Raw genomic sequence first — 19,169 nt, 5'->3', positions numbered from 1 at the left:
GAGCTTATTAAGTAGCAGGCCAACTTAAGTCACCTATGCAATGGCTAGATGAAAACCCCGGCAATAGATAATATACTGTGTTATACTCCACTAGAATATTGGACTTGATTATTTCCATTATGAAAAATCAACGCATTGGACTAAAGCCATTACGAGTAGCAAGACATTGCTGGCAAAGTCATACAGGGTTACGTGGTGCCATACTTTACTCGGCTGATATTCCCTTAAGGACTTTTGAGAGAGTTTCACAAGATACTCAACTCAACACACATGGCAACAGGCAATGGAAGGAGTCAGGCCGTGAGAATGCATGGAGTTTCCCGTTTGGCAAATGTGCAAAATAGCCCATGCTCAATGTGAGTCAGATGTTCGGAATGGGGTGGGGGGGCGGGAGGACAATTCTTGACATACAATGCACTCATCGGGGCAGTGGCTCTGGTGTGAGGACAGAGCCAACAAAATGTAATCTTCACCATCTTATACGGAGTAAGAAAGCTATTCAACTACAATATGAAACATTATTCCAGCAATAAAGAAAAACTCAGACCTAAAAAAGGTAAGCACTTACACAGAGTGTGCCATCTTTCGTAACAGTAGATGGATTACACATCCAAAAACGCTTGTATATTAAATCAAATATTTGATCTGTAACGGTCACTCTTTTTCACTGGTTATCAAGTTTCTAGTGAACCTTTGTGTCCCAGTCCTCACAGCTGACAACCCCATCTCTTCTTTTCCAACAATAATTATCTGTCCAGGAAATTTCCTATGTTGTTGGATCGCAAGGTGAGTGGGTCACTTGTCTTGTTACACTGAATTAAGTTGGATATCCACCTCTTGATTTTAAGACCAGAGCCCTAGTCCCACCACATTGTTACCGGCTCCTTGGCCAGCAGGAGAGTGATTTAGCAAACTTGTCTGATATGAGATTTTAATTTCTTCAGATAGCCTTGCAGTGCTAGCATATGGAAATGGCCTATTGTGTCTGTCATATCTGATACAATTGCAAAGATGTTCTACCATTATGTTCGCATTACAGTGCATGACCGTGGAAAATGCGTACAATCTACTTAATAATAACATTTGACACCCCTGGGATGTATATATAAACCAAAGGACTACAAATGTGCCAAAATATTACATATACACGGAAGGAATTTAAAATGAGAAAGATGGTGACAGCTATTTATGTAGATATGTTTTAATTGAATGCAGCAGAAATGTTGATTGGTAATCAGTTAGTTGGGAGCTCAGTTTTCCTCTGAACGAGAACGGACCCAATGAGGTTGTTGTCCTCAGTTCTTTGGATAGAGACTTGGTAAGAAACTGCCCTTCGTAATAAAGACCTGTCATCAAGTTTAATGCCAGCCTTTCCTACAGAAGTTTGGCTGTGGTTTCTTTGGACAGTGGCAAACACAGATTATGTGTTAGTGATCGTGATGGGGAGTATAATAGCCTTAATCTAGTGTTTTGCGCAGTACAATTCCAGATCCAATTGGTGCACGCAACTGAGTTGATACAGGTAAGGGGCATATCAGTGCCACACTAAGGTGCTTGGTGAAGATATTCTCACTGATTTGAGACATGAGGCTGAATGTTGTGGGGGAAAACAATTTGAAGTGGGAAAAAACAAGCAAGGTGAATTTGTGCAATATAGCTCCAGATTCGGTACGCCATTCCATGACATTCGTTGAGAATTAGCCTTTTCAAACCAAACCTGTGTAGTCTGCCTGCCTATATCAGTGTTATCATCAAAGCACATAGCGTACTAAAGAAGGCCTGGGATAGTAACAGGAATATGGAGGAAATTAAGGAATACTACCATATCAATCAATGCGATATACCCTGCAATGGATAACCACAGCTTAATCCATCTTTACATAGTGTACCGCATGCTAGTGATGAAGCGAACTTTAGAAATTAATTTAGATTCCGTTCGCGGATTTAAACTCCCATAATTTAGAATATATTAACGAGTGTTGCATGTTTTTGTATTAATTCAACCTAGAATAATGTGCACCTTCATGAACACGCGGGACTAATAATTTGTGCTCTTGTTGCATTTGTCACTACGTTTTAAATAATATATTAACTTTGTCTTTTTGTTTTGTCAATATTAACTGCGGCTGTTTTAAATAATGGCATGCGCATATTCTTAAATGTGCTCTTGTTTATGTCGTGTCCTTTATGTGACAGTGTTTTGTTTGTTTCTTGTGCATAAAGCTAGGTAATATAGACTAATGGGTTAACATTAGTAAAGGGGGTGGGTAACAGAATAATTATCATTACTCAAATTAATGGAGGTCTTGTGTTTCCTTGCATACTAGAGTCTCGGTAAAAGAGGCCTGTGGCCTATTTCTAAAATGGATGTCTGAAGTCCTGTCGAGATGGGCCATGCACAGCAAAGAATAAAAGAAAACGTTTTGTTCATAAATGTTTGAAAAACAAATACGCGGAAGCAGAGCTGTGCAGAATGATGAGATTATCATTGTATTACTTTCATTGCCAAGAACAGGACATAGCGGCGGAAAAGCTTGAGCTAAGGAAGCAACGAACTGTTTTACATGTTGCAAGCCTCGGAAGAGCTTGTGACACACGTAGTCAAAGAACAAAGCCGCTTTTAAAGAATATGGTTTTTCAATGTGAATGGCGATGACTTCATGGACTGACGTTTGTCGGCCAATCATGTTCCGAGTTGGTTTACTATTTGTATTCATTTAGTTAGTCTTAGATAGAGAAAAGGTATAAAACTTGGGCCCTTGGGAGGAGCTTGGTTGGCTCGTGCCTGTGCTCGTGAGATGCTGTCGGACTTTTGACTCACGTCAGACCATTTCGAGCTTTACATTTTTCCCTTTAGGTTCCTATAGTTAAGTTAGGGAAATAGGGTTTAGGGAATGAGTTTCTGAGAGTTTAAGCATTTCTTATGCTGATTTGATTTAAACTGACAGTCTAATGTGCCTTTCTAATAAAATGATGCTTATTAAAATGCAAATAAAAGAATTATAATTCTTGAAAATGCTCTTTGCTTGATAAATAAAGTTAATAAAATAGATTTTGAAATGGCAAGCTGGTCTTGTTTGTTTCATTTATGTTACCTTTAGTTTATCCATTGCCTAGATTTTGACTTAATTAAATGTTCATTTAGAGTTTTGATTAATTAGGTCATATGATTCAGTTGGTCAATTATTGTCTCAGTCATTTATGGGCTTAGTGTTAAAATTGTGAATAATGGTGAGTATCATGGTGTAGAGATGTGCTTATGAGACAGAATTTCCTTTGGCCCGCTGGATCAAATCTCTGGTAGCAGAGGATGGTTACTATGGTAACTGACATGTTACATGGTAATTACATAGGATACATGTTTAACACATGTTAAGTTTTGTCTAGTTGTTATATGTTGTCGAAAGTTTTATTTCCAGCAGTGAGAAAAATCCTGGTTATGTGCCGGCAGAGTAGTATGACAGGTAAAGTTACACAGTTCATTTGTTCTGTTTTCAAGTTAGTGGTACTGAAATATCACTAAGTGTTGTGGACGTACAACACAAATTTAGGGATTTTTAGGTATGACAGGTTGTATGTATAGTGAGGTTTGCCTATGAAATCGTAGCTCTGAGTATAGGGACTAGGAGCCCGTATTAAAACTCGTTGCGAAAAGAGTAGTAGGATTTTCCGAGCTTGTGTGAAGGATAAGGTGGCGTCGTCTATTCTTACTGGCGTTTGTGGATTTCTATTGGTTGGTTAGAGTCCTGCCAAAGATTTCATGTATACATGAATAGGTTTCCCGTATGAATGCGTAAAACTGATTTGTGAAAATAGCATTGTCTATTTCAAGAGAGTGAAATCTTGAATGTCTGGTAAAACTATCACTTTGTTTAGCGAAACAGACAAATGGTTTGTTTTTCCGTAGTTATTAACTGAAATTCATTGAAAAGAATTGTTTTTAAAATGGCGCTGTGAAAATATTTTGTAAAGGAGAGGTGAGTTTGCAAAGAGGAGACAGCGAAGCTGCAGCGGCAGCATACGTCACAGGGTTCGCGCTGCGATTGGTTAACATACGTCACAGCAAGCGCACTGATTGGTTCACGTGACCAAAACGAGCTGTTAGCCGATTGGCCTTTTCTGAAAACAGTATTCTCATTGGTTGCGCAAGGTAGTGACGTGGCCTAACCTGATTGGCTTGTTGGTGAGTTTCGCGCACGGATTGGGTAGAGTAGCGGAACAACAAGGAAATACTTACGATCCTTTTTAAATTAAACTAAATAGTTTTAAAACATGAGTTATTGGTATAAAGAAGAAAAGAAGCCTTCATGGTTTCAGAAATTGAAAAATGTATTCACTCCTGACAAGAAAATTGAAGCACGTGGTGGAAAATTACTTCATAAGTACAAAACACCCGCAGCATATATGGAAGGAGACTATGGTTATCATACGGTTCTCTGGTTCGAAAATTGGATGCAATATACCAAAAATGATGGTGTTTTAGCGTGGCCAGAAGATGGATCGTTTAATGTTAAAGTTTTAAGAAACTTAAGAGATAAAATGATGGCTCTTTCGCCAAAGCCCAGACCCACTCAATTTGAAGCTTTAGTTGAATGGGAAATTGAAATGATGGAGCTCGAACGAGAATATTGGGGAACATCGAGAGGTCCAAAATTAGATATAAATAGGGAAACTCATCAGGATAGAGTGCGTCGTTGGAGAAGAGGGGACATGCATGATGGTTTGTACCCAGTTATAGAAATGGTTGTTGAAACATCAGGTCAAAAGAATTCCCGGAAAAAGGGTCATCTTGATGAAGAATTAGATGATGCAGTTTTAGAAGAAATTCTTACTAATCCACCACCTTATCAGCCAAGCTGTTCACAGTCTACCCCGAGAAGTTCTTCAAGAATTTCTCCTAGTGCACCTCCTAGAGAGATTGATGAAAATTCACCCAGATTTTTGAGATTACCTGAAAGGGCAAGATCAAGAAGTTAATCAAATACTCCAAGAGAAAGCAAAAATTATCCAGAAATTTCAGATTCGAGAAATAATTTCCCGAAAAATGATAAAAAAGCAGAGCTACCTGAAAATATACCAAACATATCAGAATATTTAAAGGCGAAGGGAGAATTAATTCAGCAATTAACACAAGGCATGGAAGCAGTAACAGTACCAGTTACAATTGGTCCTGTTGCACCAGTTTTTGACCAAAGTGAAAACAGACATTCAGTTTTGACGAATCCATTAAATGCAGAAATTCAGAAAGTGGCTGAAAAATTTTATTCTGAATTAACAGAAATTCATCGAGATAAAACAATGCCAAATTTAACTTTAAATCAAAGTTTGTCGAATGGTGTCACACTACAGCGACAGTTCGGGAATCAGCAGAGCCAATTGAATCAGCAGAGCCAAATTCCACAGCCACCTTTGCCAAATTGTATGAATGCACAGAGATACAGTCCAGAAACGGGTTTCTGCGGAGCTGAACAGGTAAACAGATCACAAAAAGTAAATCTGTCAAATGTCTCTCAACAATTTTGGCTGAAAGAAAATGAGAGCAGTGATTTGGAGGATTACTCATGACAGTGCCTGAGAGAGGAAGAAGAGTGTGTACTTGGAGCCACTCTTGAGGTAGATCAGGCAGGTCCATTTGTAAATGGTAAAGTGAATGACAAAGATATCACTTTTCTTGTGGACACTGGTGCTACCCGTTCTACTGTTAGATCAGTGGAAATTGAAAATCTTCCTCTCTGGGGTGAGACTATCCAGGTGGTTGGCGTAGCTAATCAACAAATAAAGACAGATTTGACAAAACCAGTTGATGTAGAAATTGGAAATTACAAAGAGAAACACAGATTTGTTGTCTGTAACAGTAGTCCCGTTAACCTATTAGGTCGTGATTTGTTGTGCAAGATGAACTGTAAAATATATTGCTCACCGGATGGTATTGAGCTCCAGACTTTAGAAGAAGATGGTCTACATAAATTAACAATGCTAATGGTTGATGAAGAAAATAAAATGTTCCCTGCTTTTGATAGAAACAATTTACCTGAAGAATTGAAAGAGGTAGTTAATCCGAAAATTTGAGAATTAACAGGTGATGAAATGTAAATGTAAATGTATTGGCATTTATATAGCGCACTACTTACCCGTAGGGTCCCAAGGCGCTTCGACCGCTGCGAAACCCTTCCTGGCTTCCCTGAGAGATGGTCCCTTAATGGGTATCTCCAGGGTGAGACCAGGCATCCCCGGCGGTCTGGTGGGGCCGTTAGTGAAGATGAGGCAAGCTAATGCCCAGAGTTGCCGAGTGTGATCGCTGATCAGAGTGGACACTGAGGCGAGAGAATTATCGAGTCCGCTGACCCTGGTCCAGAAACCTGCCGCGCCGGGAATCGAACCCTGGTCCCGGGCCGTCCTCTGCTCTCAGGTCTGCCGCCTCTAACCAGTGAGCCACACTACTTCACTAATGGGTTTAATGAAACATTTGGACCCAGTAAAAATTACTGTGAGGCAAGGGATAGATTTTCCAGCCATTCCCCAGTACAAAATGAAACCTAAGACTATTGAGGGAGTCATTCCTGTGATTGAAAAATTAATTGAGCAAGGTGTTTTGAGAGAGATTGAAAGCAGCCCATGTAATTCACCGATTATGGGAATCAAAAAGCCAAACGGAACTTACAGGATAGTTCAGGACCTGAAATGGTTAATAAAATAGTTGTTCCTTGCTGTCCAGTTGTACCAAACCCAGCGGTAATTCTATACCAGATTCCGCATGATGCAGAATGGTATACGGTCATTGACCTATGTAATGCCTTCTTTACAGTTCCACTGCATCCAGATAGCCAACAAAATGTTTGTGTTCAGGTTCCAGGATCGCATATTAGCATGGTGTCATATTCCTCAAGGGTATACCGAGAGTCCATCTATCTTTAATCAGTTGTTAAAGAAATCCCTGGAAGATTTAAAATTGCCTGGAGAGTCAACATTAGTTCAGTACATAGATGACCTCCTTGTCGCAGAAAAAACAAGAGAAAACAGTTCCACTGCATCCAAGTAGCCAACAAAATGTTTGCGTTCAGGTTCCAGGATCGCATATTAGCATGGTGTCGTATTCCTCAAGGGTATACCGAGAGTCCATCTATCTTTAATCAGTTGTTAAAGAAATCCCTGGAAGATTTAAAATTGCCTGGAGAGTCAACATTAGTTCAGTACATAGATGACCTCCTTGTCGCAGAAAAAACAAGAGAAAATTGTGTAACAGACACCATTACACTTTTGAATCGATTAGCAGAGGAGGGACATAAAGTGTCACCTGCGAAACTACAGTTTTGCAAACAAGAGGTTAAATACCTTGGTCACAGAATTGCAAAGGGAATCAGACAAGTGACAATTGAAAGAATAAAAATGATTCGAGCAATACAACCACCACCAACACAAAGACAGATCAGATTGTTTCTGGGAATGGTTGGTTATTGTCACCAATGGATTTGTGGGTTTTCAGTAATTGCGAAACCACTGCAAAGGCTGACAAAGGCAGTGCAAAGGCTGACAAAGGCAGACATAAAAGGCTGACAAAGGCAGACATAAAAGACCCGATTGTTTTGACAAAAACAGAATTAGAAGCTTTTGAAAAGCTAAAGAAAAGTCTATGTGAAGCACCAGCATTGGGGATGCCAGATTACGACAAAGAATTTGAGCTGTACTGCAGTGAAAGGGAAGGTTGTGCATTGTCAGTTCTGATTAAGAAACATGGAAAAATGAGAAAACCATAGCATATTTTTCAGCTGTTCTTGATCCGGTTGCAAAAGCATTGCCAGGTTGCTTAAAAGCAGTGGCTGCAACAAGTGTAAGCCTTGAGCAAAGTGAAGGAATCATAATGGGGTTTCCTGTAAAAGTGTATGTACCTCATTCAGTTGAAACACTTCTTACCAGAAGTAAAACACAGCACCTGTTGAGTAACAGATTGACCAAATATGAAAAGGTTATTCTGGGATCAGATAATGTATCTATTGCGAGGTGTGTTAATCTAAATCCCTCTACACTTTTACCAGATAGTGTGGTTTCTGAAATTGACAATGAAGCTGATATTGATCATGAGTGTTTGGATGTTTTGGAATACTGTACAAAACCCAGAGAAGACATTAAAGATGTGCCTTTACCAGAGTCAGACATTGTTTACTTTGTTGATGGCTCCTGTCTAAGAACAGACGAAGGCATTCTGAGAGCAGCATATTCAGTTTGCACAGTTTCAGAAATAGTTGAAGGTTCAACTCTTAAAGGAATTCGTTCAGCACAAGTGGCAGAATTAGTTGGTTTAATTCGTGCATGTGAAAAAGCAAAAGGAAAAAGGGTTACCATAGTGACTGATAGTCAGTATGGATATGGTGTAGTCCATGACTATGGCCAGCTCTGGTCTCAAAGAGGTTATTTGACCTCTGCGGGAACTCCAATCAGAAATGCAAAATTGATCAAAAGACTGATCAATGGCATTCAATTACCAGAAAAAATTGCTGTTGTCAAATGTGGAGCGCACAAAAAAGGAGAAGACTATATAACTAAAGGAAATGCTTTTGCAGATGAAACTGCACGTTACTGTGCGAAAAATAATCTTTCACTTAATCGGGAAAAAGATAATGATCATAGTATGAACTCTCTCATGCTAATATCTGTAGTAGAAACATGGCAGGGAGTAAAAGACTTACAAGATGAGGAGAAAAACACATGGCTCAAAGAAGGTTGCAGACAGCGGGAGGAAGATGGAATTTGGGTTTACAAAGATGGCAGAACAGTTATGCCCAATTGCATGATTGCTGACATGGCACGGATGTACCATGGTCCAGGTCATTAAGGAAGAGACTCAATGATTCTATTGTTCAGAGAAACTTGGTATAATCCAAAATTTAGGATTATTGCAGAATCACTTTGCCAGCGATGTTTGATCTGCCAACAAATCAATCCAAACATAAAAACCGTTGTAAGCATGGGAACCATAGGACGGGAGGGTGGTCCTTTTACCAGGTTGCAAATGGATTTCATTGACATGCCACCACATAACAAGTTGAGATATGTCCTTGTTATTGTCGGTCTTTTTTCAAGATGGGTGGAAGCGTTCCCAACACGTCACAATGACTCAGTTACTGTGGCAAATCTGCTTTTAAGAGAAAGTATACCAAGGTACGGATTTCCAGTGACCATTGAAAGTGATCATGGCACACACTTTGAAAACAGATTGCTAAAATTAATTTGTGAGGCCTTCAGCATAAAGCAAAAATTGCATTGTGCATACAGACCAGAAGCATCAGGTGTTGTAGAGCATATTAATGGCACAATAAAAAATAGAATTTCAAAGATGTGCCTAGCTACAGGAATAAAGTGGACAGATGCACTTCCACTTGTTTTGATGTCTTTAAGGAGCACACCAGATAAAAGGACAGGTCTTAGCCCACATGATATTCTTATGGGAAGAGTAATGAGACAGGCTTTTATTCCAGTTGGAAAATTGTTAACAATAAATGAAAGTGCAATTTAGGATTATTGTAAGCAGTTATCTGACATGGTAACTTCTGTATTTCATCAGGTGGGAACAGATGTGATTTCAAAAGAAAAGGAGCAGGCTCATTATCTATTGCCAGGAGACTGGGTCAGAACAAAGGTTCATCGAAGGAGAAACTGTTTAGTACCCAGGTGGCAAAAAGCAAGACAGGTGATACTAGTCACAACAAATGCTGTTAAATGTAAGGGTCTGAAGAGGTGGGTGAATGCAAGTCATACCCTTCGTGTACCACCTCCTGATAACCCTGATGAGGATAGTGATGACACTACAACTGATTCAGACTCAGAAGGAGAACCTGAAGATCCAGATTCTGAAGATCGACAGGAAAGTCAACATCTGGAGAATTCTGATGCGGATCAAGCATCAAATGAAAAAGATCTAGAAATTGTCGTTGTTGATTCAGAAAATGATGAAGATGTTCTAGAAAAAAGAACTGAAAAAGAAGCTGTGTCAGAAGAGATTCAAGATCAGGAGAGTATTGAAAAGCAGATTGGAAGCTCTGAAAGCAGGAACGGAAATTCGGAAACTGGGAAGTTCGAAGTAATTCCAGAAGAGGAGGAGGACGAATTGCCAAGTACCAGCTACAGAGATGTTGTTCCTAACGGAGTGAAGCTGCAGAGTAAAGAAGTTCCTAGATACAGTATTGAAATCTCTGAAACTGACTCTGATGAAAGTGATGAAGAGTCTGAAATAAGAAAATTCAGAAAAAGGGCTTGGAAAGCTGAATGTAATGAAATCGAGCCCAAGAAGAAACTCTTGAGAAAAGGTGATGTCTGGCCAAAAGAAGACTTAAAATTCAAATTGGTGAACAAATCAAAGGAGCAGAGTAATGAGATATCTAGTCAGAAAAGTGAATCAAATAAAAAAAACAAGCAGGAAAGAAAATTGAAGTAATTAACAGAAAGGGCAAAAGACCATTGAAGCCAAATCAGAAGTACAAATCTCCAGAGTGGGCCTACATTATAATCCCGAGTCAAAAAATTCAAATTTGTTTTTAATCTGTTTTTGGATATTATTTAGAAGTGTACCGTATGCTATTTTTATACTATAATAAACTGTTAAATACTGTTAAATACTTTTAATATTAATTCTGTTTTTATTCTTAATGTGTGTGATATAAAATTGTTCTGTGTTATAGCTAATTTTTAGCTATTTGTGTATATAACGCAAGGGAATCTATCTGTTTTGACTCAGGTTTAATACCCTAATTCCCTTGTTCTTCTCAAGGGGTTCCTCTCTCTTCTCATACTACATTATAATCCCACCAGTAGTTGAGGTTAGTAGTAGCGGTCAGGAAGATTTGGAAGAAAATAGTGACAATGATTAGAATTAGTTTTCTTTGAGTTGAGGTTTATTTTGGCATAAGGCTGAAGAAATTGTGTTAGGTGACACAAGGTCGAAGAAATTGTGTTAGCTGGAAACACTTATGTAAGACGCAAGGTCGAAGAAAAGTTGTTAGAGGGTTACTAAAAAAAACAAAAATTTAAAAAGGGGAGGTATTATTACTAGTACTACTACTTATTTAAAAATGTTGTTTTAAGTAAAAAAAAAAAGGCAAAATGCCTAATACTGACAATTCAAGGTGCGCTATCCTCAGGAGATGTTGTAAAATGTCTTCCGTTTGTGTGATTCTAATCATTTTAGTTTGATTAATCTTAGCAGTCATTTTTCCTCTTGGCATAGACAAAGAGGATTATAAGGTGAATATGACGAGCAAAGCTGAATCTAAACAAGCTGCTCATGATGTTGCAGGCAAAACTAACAGGATTATTGAGCACATGCCAGAGATTCACAAGGACAGATCTGTTGGTGATTTTTCTACTAATTCCTTCTCAAGACTCTTGACAGAGTTTGTGGGTGCAAGCCAATGTGAGGACACTTATCGTATTGTAGGGGGTTGGGGATTTACAGGTGGTAAGGACCCAATTTTCCCTGGAATTTATTTTGTTTGTGGGAACAAAGCATATTTTAGTCTCCCGGACCATTGGTATGGTACATGTTACCTTGGTCTAGTCTTTCCTAAAAATTTTCATGTGGGCAGAAATTGGGAAGGTTCATTTGAAATTGGCAAACACCTGAATAGGTACAAGAGAGAAAGCTTCTCTGAGATCATGGGAGATATATTTGGTGCAATAATTCCTATGGTGGGAATAACTCTGAATGCAATCAAAATCAGAAAGGTTTCCACAATTGTTGACAGATTGTCCACTGATACTGCAAGTGGTTTTCAATTAGTCAATACTGAGCTCATTGCTACCAGAAGCATGGTTATGCAGAACAGGCTTGCTTTAGACATTCTCCTAGCAAAAGAGGGAGGAGACTGTGGGATTTTGCACGTTCAGCATTGCTGCACTTATATCCCAGATAAAAGCCAGAACATAGAGTTGCTAATAAAGAATATCACTGAATTTCACTCAGAAATAGAACCCATGGAAAGTGACAATTTCTCAGAACGATTGGCTAAAAGATTTGGTAATCAGGGAATGGTTTGCTGAAATTGGCAGTTCAATCATTGGCAAAGTACTTTATCCTGTAATAATCATTGTTATAGTGACACTTATGTTAAAAAATCAGTTGCATGATTCACAAGAGAAAGAAGCATGTGAGGGAAAAGAAGAGAATTTATAAACTCAGAAAGGCTCAGGAGAAGGAGATAGAAATGGAAGAATTTCGCAGGGCTTAATATGAGAGCTCCATACAAACTGATTAAACGAGTTTAGATTTACTAACACAGAGAGAGATCATAATATGACATTTCTAAAAAGCAAAATTTTGGGGTTTTGTTTGGTGATTTAGAAATCACCAGATGAGGGAGTTGATGAAGCGAACTTTAGAAATGTATTTAGATTCCGTTCGCAGATTTTAACTCCCATAATTTATAATATATTAACGAGTGTTGCATGTTTTTGTATTAATTCAACCTAGAATAATGTGCATCTTCATGAACACGCGGGACTAATAATTTGTGCTCTTGTTGCATTTGTCACTACGTTTTAAATAATATATTAACTTTGTCTTTTTGTTTTGTCAACATTAACTGCGGCCGTTTTAAATAATGGCATGCGCATATTCTTAAATGTGCTCTTGTTTATGTCGTGCCCTTTATGTGAAAGTGTTTTGTTCATTTCTTGCGCATAAAGCTAGGTAATATAGACTAATGGATTAACATTAGTAAAGGGGGTGGGTAACAGAATAATTATCATTACTCGAATTAATTGATGTCTTGTGTTTCCTTGGAATATATGACGTCATCCCGCATAAAAATATCCCGCAAAAATCATTCCGCAAGTACCATTAGTCCGCAAACTAAGAGATCGCAAACTTTTAAACCGAATATACCTTTAGCACGCATGCCTTTAAAGTGAAAAGGCATGCATGTTAAAGGTATACTTGTTGTAAAAGTAGTAAAAGTAAGTAACAGTACACTACCCTACCCTACACTATACTCTAATGTAGTACCCCTGCACCACCCACCCATGACACACAGTCCATTACCTACATTTACACTACCCAGCACGACCCCCCAACACTACCATAAAACCCTTTACTACCCTACAAAAACACTATAACACTACAATACTACCCTAAACCACTACGCCCCAGCATGACCCTACACTACACAAACACTACAACACTACCCTAAACCCTAAAACACTACCCCCAAGATAACCCTACACTACACAAACACTACAACACTACCCTAAACCACTACACCCCAGCATGACCCTACACTACACAAACACTACCCTAAACCCTAAAACACTACACCCTGCATGACCCTACACTACGCAAACACTACAACACTACCCTAAACCACTACACCCCAGCATGACCCTACACTACGCAAACACTACAACACTACCCTAAACCCTAAAACACTACACCCCAGCATGACCCTACACTACGCAAACACTACAACACTACACACCACTACACCCCAGCATGACCCTACACTACGCAAACACTACAACACTACCCTAAACCCTAAAACACTACACCCCAGCATGACCCTACACTACGCAAACACTACAACACTACACTAAACCCTAAAACACTACACCCCAGCATGACCCTACACAAACACTACAACACTACCCTAACCCCTATAACACTTCCCCCAGCACGACCCTACACTAAACAACCACCACAGCTCTACACTACACTACACTAACACAGCACTACACTACACAATCACTACCCCAGCACGACCCCTACCCCTATAAAATTAACCCAAACCCACTTACCTTTCTCATCGTCGTGGTTTACAACGCAAATGCCTTTACCATACATGCCTTTACAACGTATTTCGTTGTAAAGGCATGCGTGATAAAAGCACATGCGTTGTAAAAAAATGCGGGATAATGGTATGCGGGGTCAATGACCTTGCGGTATCATAGTATGCGGGCTGAAAGTCTGCGGGATTAAAAATGCGGGATGATGGTTACAAACCGTTTCCTTGCATACTAGAGTCTCGGTAAAAGAGGCCTGTGGCCTATTTCTAAAATGGATGTCTGAAGTCCTGTCGAGATGGGCCATGCACAGCAAAGAATGAAAGAAAACGTTTTGTTCATAAATCTTTGGAAAACAAATACGCGGAAGCAGAGCTGTGCAGAATTATGAGATCATCATTGTATAACTTTCATTGCCAAGGACAGGACATTGCGGCGGAAAAGCTTGAGCTAAGGAAGCAACAAACTGTTTCTTAAATGTTGCGAGCCTCGGAAGAGCTTGTGACACACGTAGTCAAAGAACAATGCCGCTTTTAAAGAATATGGTTTTTCAATGTGAAAGGCGATGACTTCATGGACTGACATTTGTCGGCCAATTATGTTCCGAGTTGGTTTACTATTTGTATTCATTTAGTTAGTCTTAGATAGAGAAAAGGTATAAAACTTGGTCCCTTGGGAGGAGCTTGGTTGGCTCGTTCCTGTGCTCGTGAGATGCTGTCGGACTTTTGACTCACGTAAGACCATTTCGAACTTTACATTTTTCCCTTTAGGTTCCTATAGTTAAGTTAGGGAAATAGGGTTTATGGAATGAGTTTCTGAGAGTTTAAGCATTTCTTATGCTGATTTGATTTAAACTGACAGTCTAATGTGCCTTTCTAATAAAATGATGCTTATTAAAATGCAAATAAAAGAATTGTAATTCTTGAAAATGCTCTTTGCTTGATAAAGTTAATAAAATAGATTTTGAAATGACAAGCTGGTCTTGTTTGTTTCATTTATGTTACCATTAGTTTATCCATTGCCTAGATTTTGACTTAATTAAATGTTCATTTAGAGTTTTGATTAATTAGGTCATATGATTCAGTTGGTCAATTCTTGTCTCAGTCATTTATGGGCCTAGTGTTAAAATTGTGAATAATGGTGAGTATCATAGTGTAGAGATGTGCTTATGAGACAGAATTTCCTTTGGCCCGCTGGATCACTAGTGACCGATTGGCCAAAATTCCATAAATCCCTGTGCAGTACATGTAGCATGCAAAAAATTTGTATACTCAAGTACTGTATTATTTTCTATTTTCTTTCTACGCTGCAAGGCAAACTCAATGGGGTAAGTAGTAACATTGCAGATGTATCCCAGATTACTCATCGCCCAGACAGTACAACAAATTTGGTAATCCAGTGAATCAGTGGGACAAGATTGGGATCAGGGTCTCATATAAAAGGAGGACATTTTTGGCACAAAAGGACACTACCCGGTGCGGTCCTCCTTGTCTCAGTCAAATGTTAAAATGGTGTTCTCTTAATGTGTATGAAAGAGGTTCCATTGCTATATTGTACTGCTATGGGCAGAGCGGGTAGCTCTGCCAAGTGTCTCTGGTTATTGTAATAGGATCTGAAAAACTACCAGTCACACTCACTGGCAACTGGGAACGAAAAAAAAAAAAAAAAGAAAGAAGAAGATGTATATCTGGCTAAGAAATCATTCAACAAGGCTGCCACTCTAAAGCACCGTGAACATGAAGTTCAACTCTTAAAGATCAACACCAGAAATGCCATATGCGTCCCTGTTATTACGGGGATACCATTCTGTAAGAAGAACACAGAGTATGCCATTTGCCTGGTTTGGGGAAGATCATAATAACAGTTTGATATTCTCTATGCAACTCTGCTGTTAGCCATTTACTGCACAGGTATTTACATCCAGCCAAGGATCTTACAGCATTGTGATCTCGTGATCTCAACCTGTTGCAGCACTATGTCACAATCACATACCCATCATCACTTCATCTAAGTATTGTTGCATAGCAACAGCGGAGATTGAAAGTTGGGACTTGGTCAGTTAAGACAGAATATGCTACAATATTAACGCCACAACTGACTAGATTACTTTCATCATCTTCCAGCACAATCAACACTTTAAGAGGCTGCTGCATGTAGGTTAGGTGGGTTGTTTTTTTCCTGGTTATTCGCCCTCATCATATCGGCCGGTCACTGGGTATTTTTCAAGAACTTAAATTTTTTGTCTGCAACCTCATTAAATTCTTTCAAACGTGTATTTGTATATCGCAAATGCCTTGGCGTTCTGCATTAAAACATTTTTTTAACTCGTCAAACTTATGTTTGAGTTGCCGAAAACTACTTTAATGGATATCAAAACTCACACGTTTGGTATTGCACTCCCCTTGTAATGTTATGTATGTGTTCTTGTGAAGCACACTGCTGCCCTGAGGCGTCGTGGCGCTGTAGACCGCTGGGGAACCCGTCCTGGCTATCCCTGTGAGATGGTCCCTACTGGGTATCTCCAAGGTGAAACCAGGCATCCCCGTCAAATGTGGGGGGCCGTTGTAGAGATGAGGCAAGCTAATGCCTAGAGTTGCCGAGTGTGATCCCTGGTTAGAGTAGGCACCGAGGCGAGAATTATCGAGTCCGCTGACCCTGGTCCAAGACCCTGCCGCGTTGGGAATTGAACCTTGGTCCCGGGCCGTTCTCTGCTTCCGGGTCTGCCGCCTCTAACCAGTGAGGCACACCACTCCCTTACGTATGCTTCCCACAGCATTCCTGTATTATCAACAGATATTCAATTCCAACTACTCCGCAATCGCCTGTCTAACTTCTGTTTTAAAGAGTCCAAGAATGCTTTCCATGGGAAGTGCCTTATGTTTCTTCCGTCCCCTCCCAAGTATGAAAAACGATTGAAGGAAACAATAAAACATTTCAAATCCTCTACGGCAGTTTCTCAACTCTAATCAATAATCTTTTTCTCCAAGTACTATATTTAAAACAGCGCCACAGATTGAGATGGCAGAACTGAGACTGAGTGGAAAACAATCATTCACCATTAGCACCTTAAGTGCTGCGCCCGTCCAACGGCCGACGGCACCACTACCTCGGGAGTGCTGCCGTCGGCCGTTCCAACTGCACCTGCGCAACGGAACGTCCAGCACTGGAGCTGGACGTTCCATAGCTGCTAAGGTGTTAAAGGTTACCTGTAACTACAAGTTAGTGAGAGGAACTTGGCAACTGTGTAGCACTCAGAAATAACATTTCAAGTTTGCAGGTAGAGAGGGAGATAGTACATTGGGGTACAGTACATTGGGGGGATACATTTTGATGGTTTAAAGCTCATTTATGTTCACTTGCACTTCTGCTTTAGTGAATGAAACATATTAGGGCAACTGGGGAATTCTAGGTTTTGCATGGGGATTTATTTAAGGTAATAAGGCAAGGATATAACAGATGGCAAAATCCATACAGGAGAACTCCAATGGATAAAGTAATGAACTACTGTGATGAAGCCGAGGATATAAGACAGATCGATCAGGGGTGTCGAATTTAACAAAATAACTACTTGTCAATGGGGCAGGTTGCCCTGTAACAAAATCCACTTGTCCCCTTAGTGCCCTATAATGCAGAGACAAATCATGGCAGCAATCGGATTATACAAGAGCTCCGATATAGCCTCTCGGATTATGACAGGGCTCATACCATAGTAGGGTTTTAATACTAGCAATTCCCTTATGTTGCCACGTTTCTCCACAGATCTACATGCTAGGGCTGAAGGTGGTGGAAAGCAATAGTTCCAAGGTTGGAATGCCCTTTTGAGTCTGTGCAAACCCACTAACTTACATGTTTTAAGGATTTTCACCAACTCTTCTTTAATTTTTTTCCCATTCTGAGAAAGGTTGGAAATTTACTCCTAACAATGGCTAACAATGGCAGACGTAAAATTTTGTGGTTGGAGGGAAGTGAAAAACTTAGATTTTCACATGAGTAGATCTACACATGCATATTTGCTTATGCTAAAATGCAGTACACAAATATTTTCTAGGAGTACTATTTCTTGCCTACTTCTTTAGTCTTGTGAATTCACGAAAGCCGTATTTCTGCACATAATGCAAGGATATATACCATGGGTGCACTTTTGAGACCTTTTTTTATTAATTGGGCCACTAATCAGGCCTGGCGTTAAAAACATGACGTTTTGTGTTTATTAGATTTCTGGGTCTCCCTCTTTATCGGCTGGCTTAGCGGCAGTGACAGCATTCGGTTCTTTCACAAGGAGCATATCGGCACAAAAAGTAGTTTTGTTCAGTGCCAGAAACTACTGTAACAATGTGTGCTTTTTGAGACCAAAAACAATTTTTACTTTTGCCATTGTTTGTTAGAATGGTGAGGGCTTAGCAGGCCCCACACCAATAACGCTTTACAAAAACCATGCCAAAACAAGTCACGCATTGACAAAACCTAAAGGCAGCTCACCAATTTCAGATCTACTAGTTTTGCCAATGCTGGTTTATTTTTAGATTTCCCACAATCTTATTGAAACTGGTAACACTGATTTTCCATTATGTATATTTTTGGGAACTACTAGCATACATCAACACATTTTACTAAAATGATGCTGCAAAGAAATACTACCTAAAATGTTACTGTATATTTGCGAAATGTTTTGTTTCCTACTTGAGCTTACAACATTTACTTAGAGTGCTCACACTATTAATAAAGGCTTTGCATTTATGGACCATTAATACAAGTTTGAACAGCAATACCACATGGACAAAATATTACCTTAACTACAGAAAATGCCCTTCCTGCTCCATAATGTGGTACTGTAAACTGGCAGCGAACAGGTTTCTGCTGTATGGGGTTGGGCCTACTTGCCCCAAGGAGAAATACATGAAAATGTGTCTCCCTTGGACCCAAACAGTATGTCCTGGGCATCAGGCTATATGAATTCCACATCCCTGTTGGTAAAGTGGAATGGAGAAATCAATCCGTTGATTCAAGTATTTGTGAGACAATGAAGTAAAGTTTATTAGAAGCACTACTTCACCCCTACATTAAAATGCCCAACAATCAGGATCTCATATGCAAATAACAGGAATATACTGCCCATATGTTTGAAAGTTCTTTGGTCACACACAATTGTCAGACCTTCTAGAGAGAGAAATAAAGTACTTTAAAAAGGTATGGCAACATTTTGGATTCCTGAGACATTAACCAAGAGAGAAAGTAGGATTGCACTTAGTCTGAGAAGGAATGCAAAATGTCTCTGTTTAGTGAAATGTTTGTTTTGTTAGGATGCAAAATCTACAGTAATGTTAAACGCGTAAGGTGAATATCTTGGGGCCATGTATAAAAACATAATCAATTATTGACGGATTTTTGAATGGTTCATTTAACAC

At 39.4% G+C, this 19,169-nt stretch overlaps 1 protein-coding gene across 1 annotated transcript in view; it reads right to left on the bottom strand.

The window, feature by feature from the left end:
- ZUP1 (zinc finger containing ubiquitin peptidase 1) overlaps window positions 1-19,169 on the bottom strand; it is a 121,431-nt gene that overhangs the window by 85,489 nt on the left and 16,773 nt on the right. The gene's annotated exons all lie outside the window — the stretch shown is intronic.

The sequence above is a fragment of the Lissotriton vulgaris genome, chromosome 6 (genome assembly GCF_964263255.1).
Source record: "Lissotriton vulgaris chromosome 6, aLisVul1.2, whole genome shotgun sequence".
NCBI classification, from domain to species: domain Eukaryota; kingdom Metazoa; phylum Chordata; class Amphibia; order Caudata; family Salamandridae; genus Lissotriton; species Lissotriton vulgaris.
Note: the sequence above shows the minus strand (reverse complement) of the source record. Positions and strands in the feature narration are given on the sequence as shown.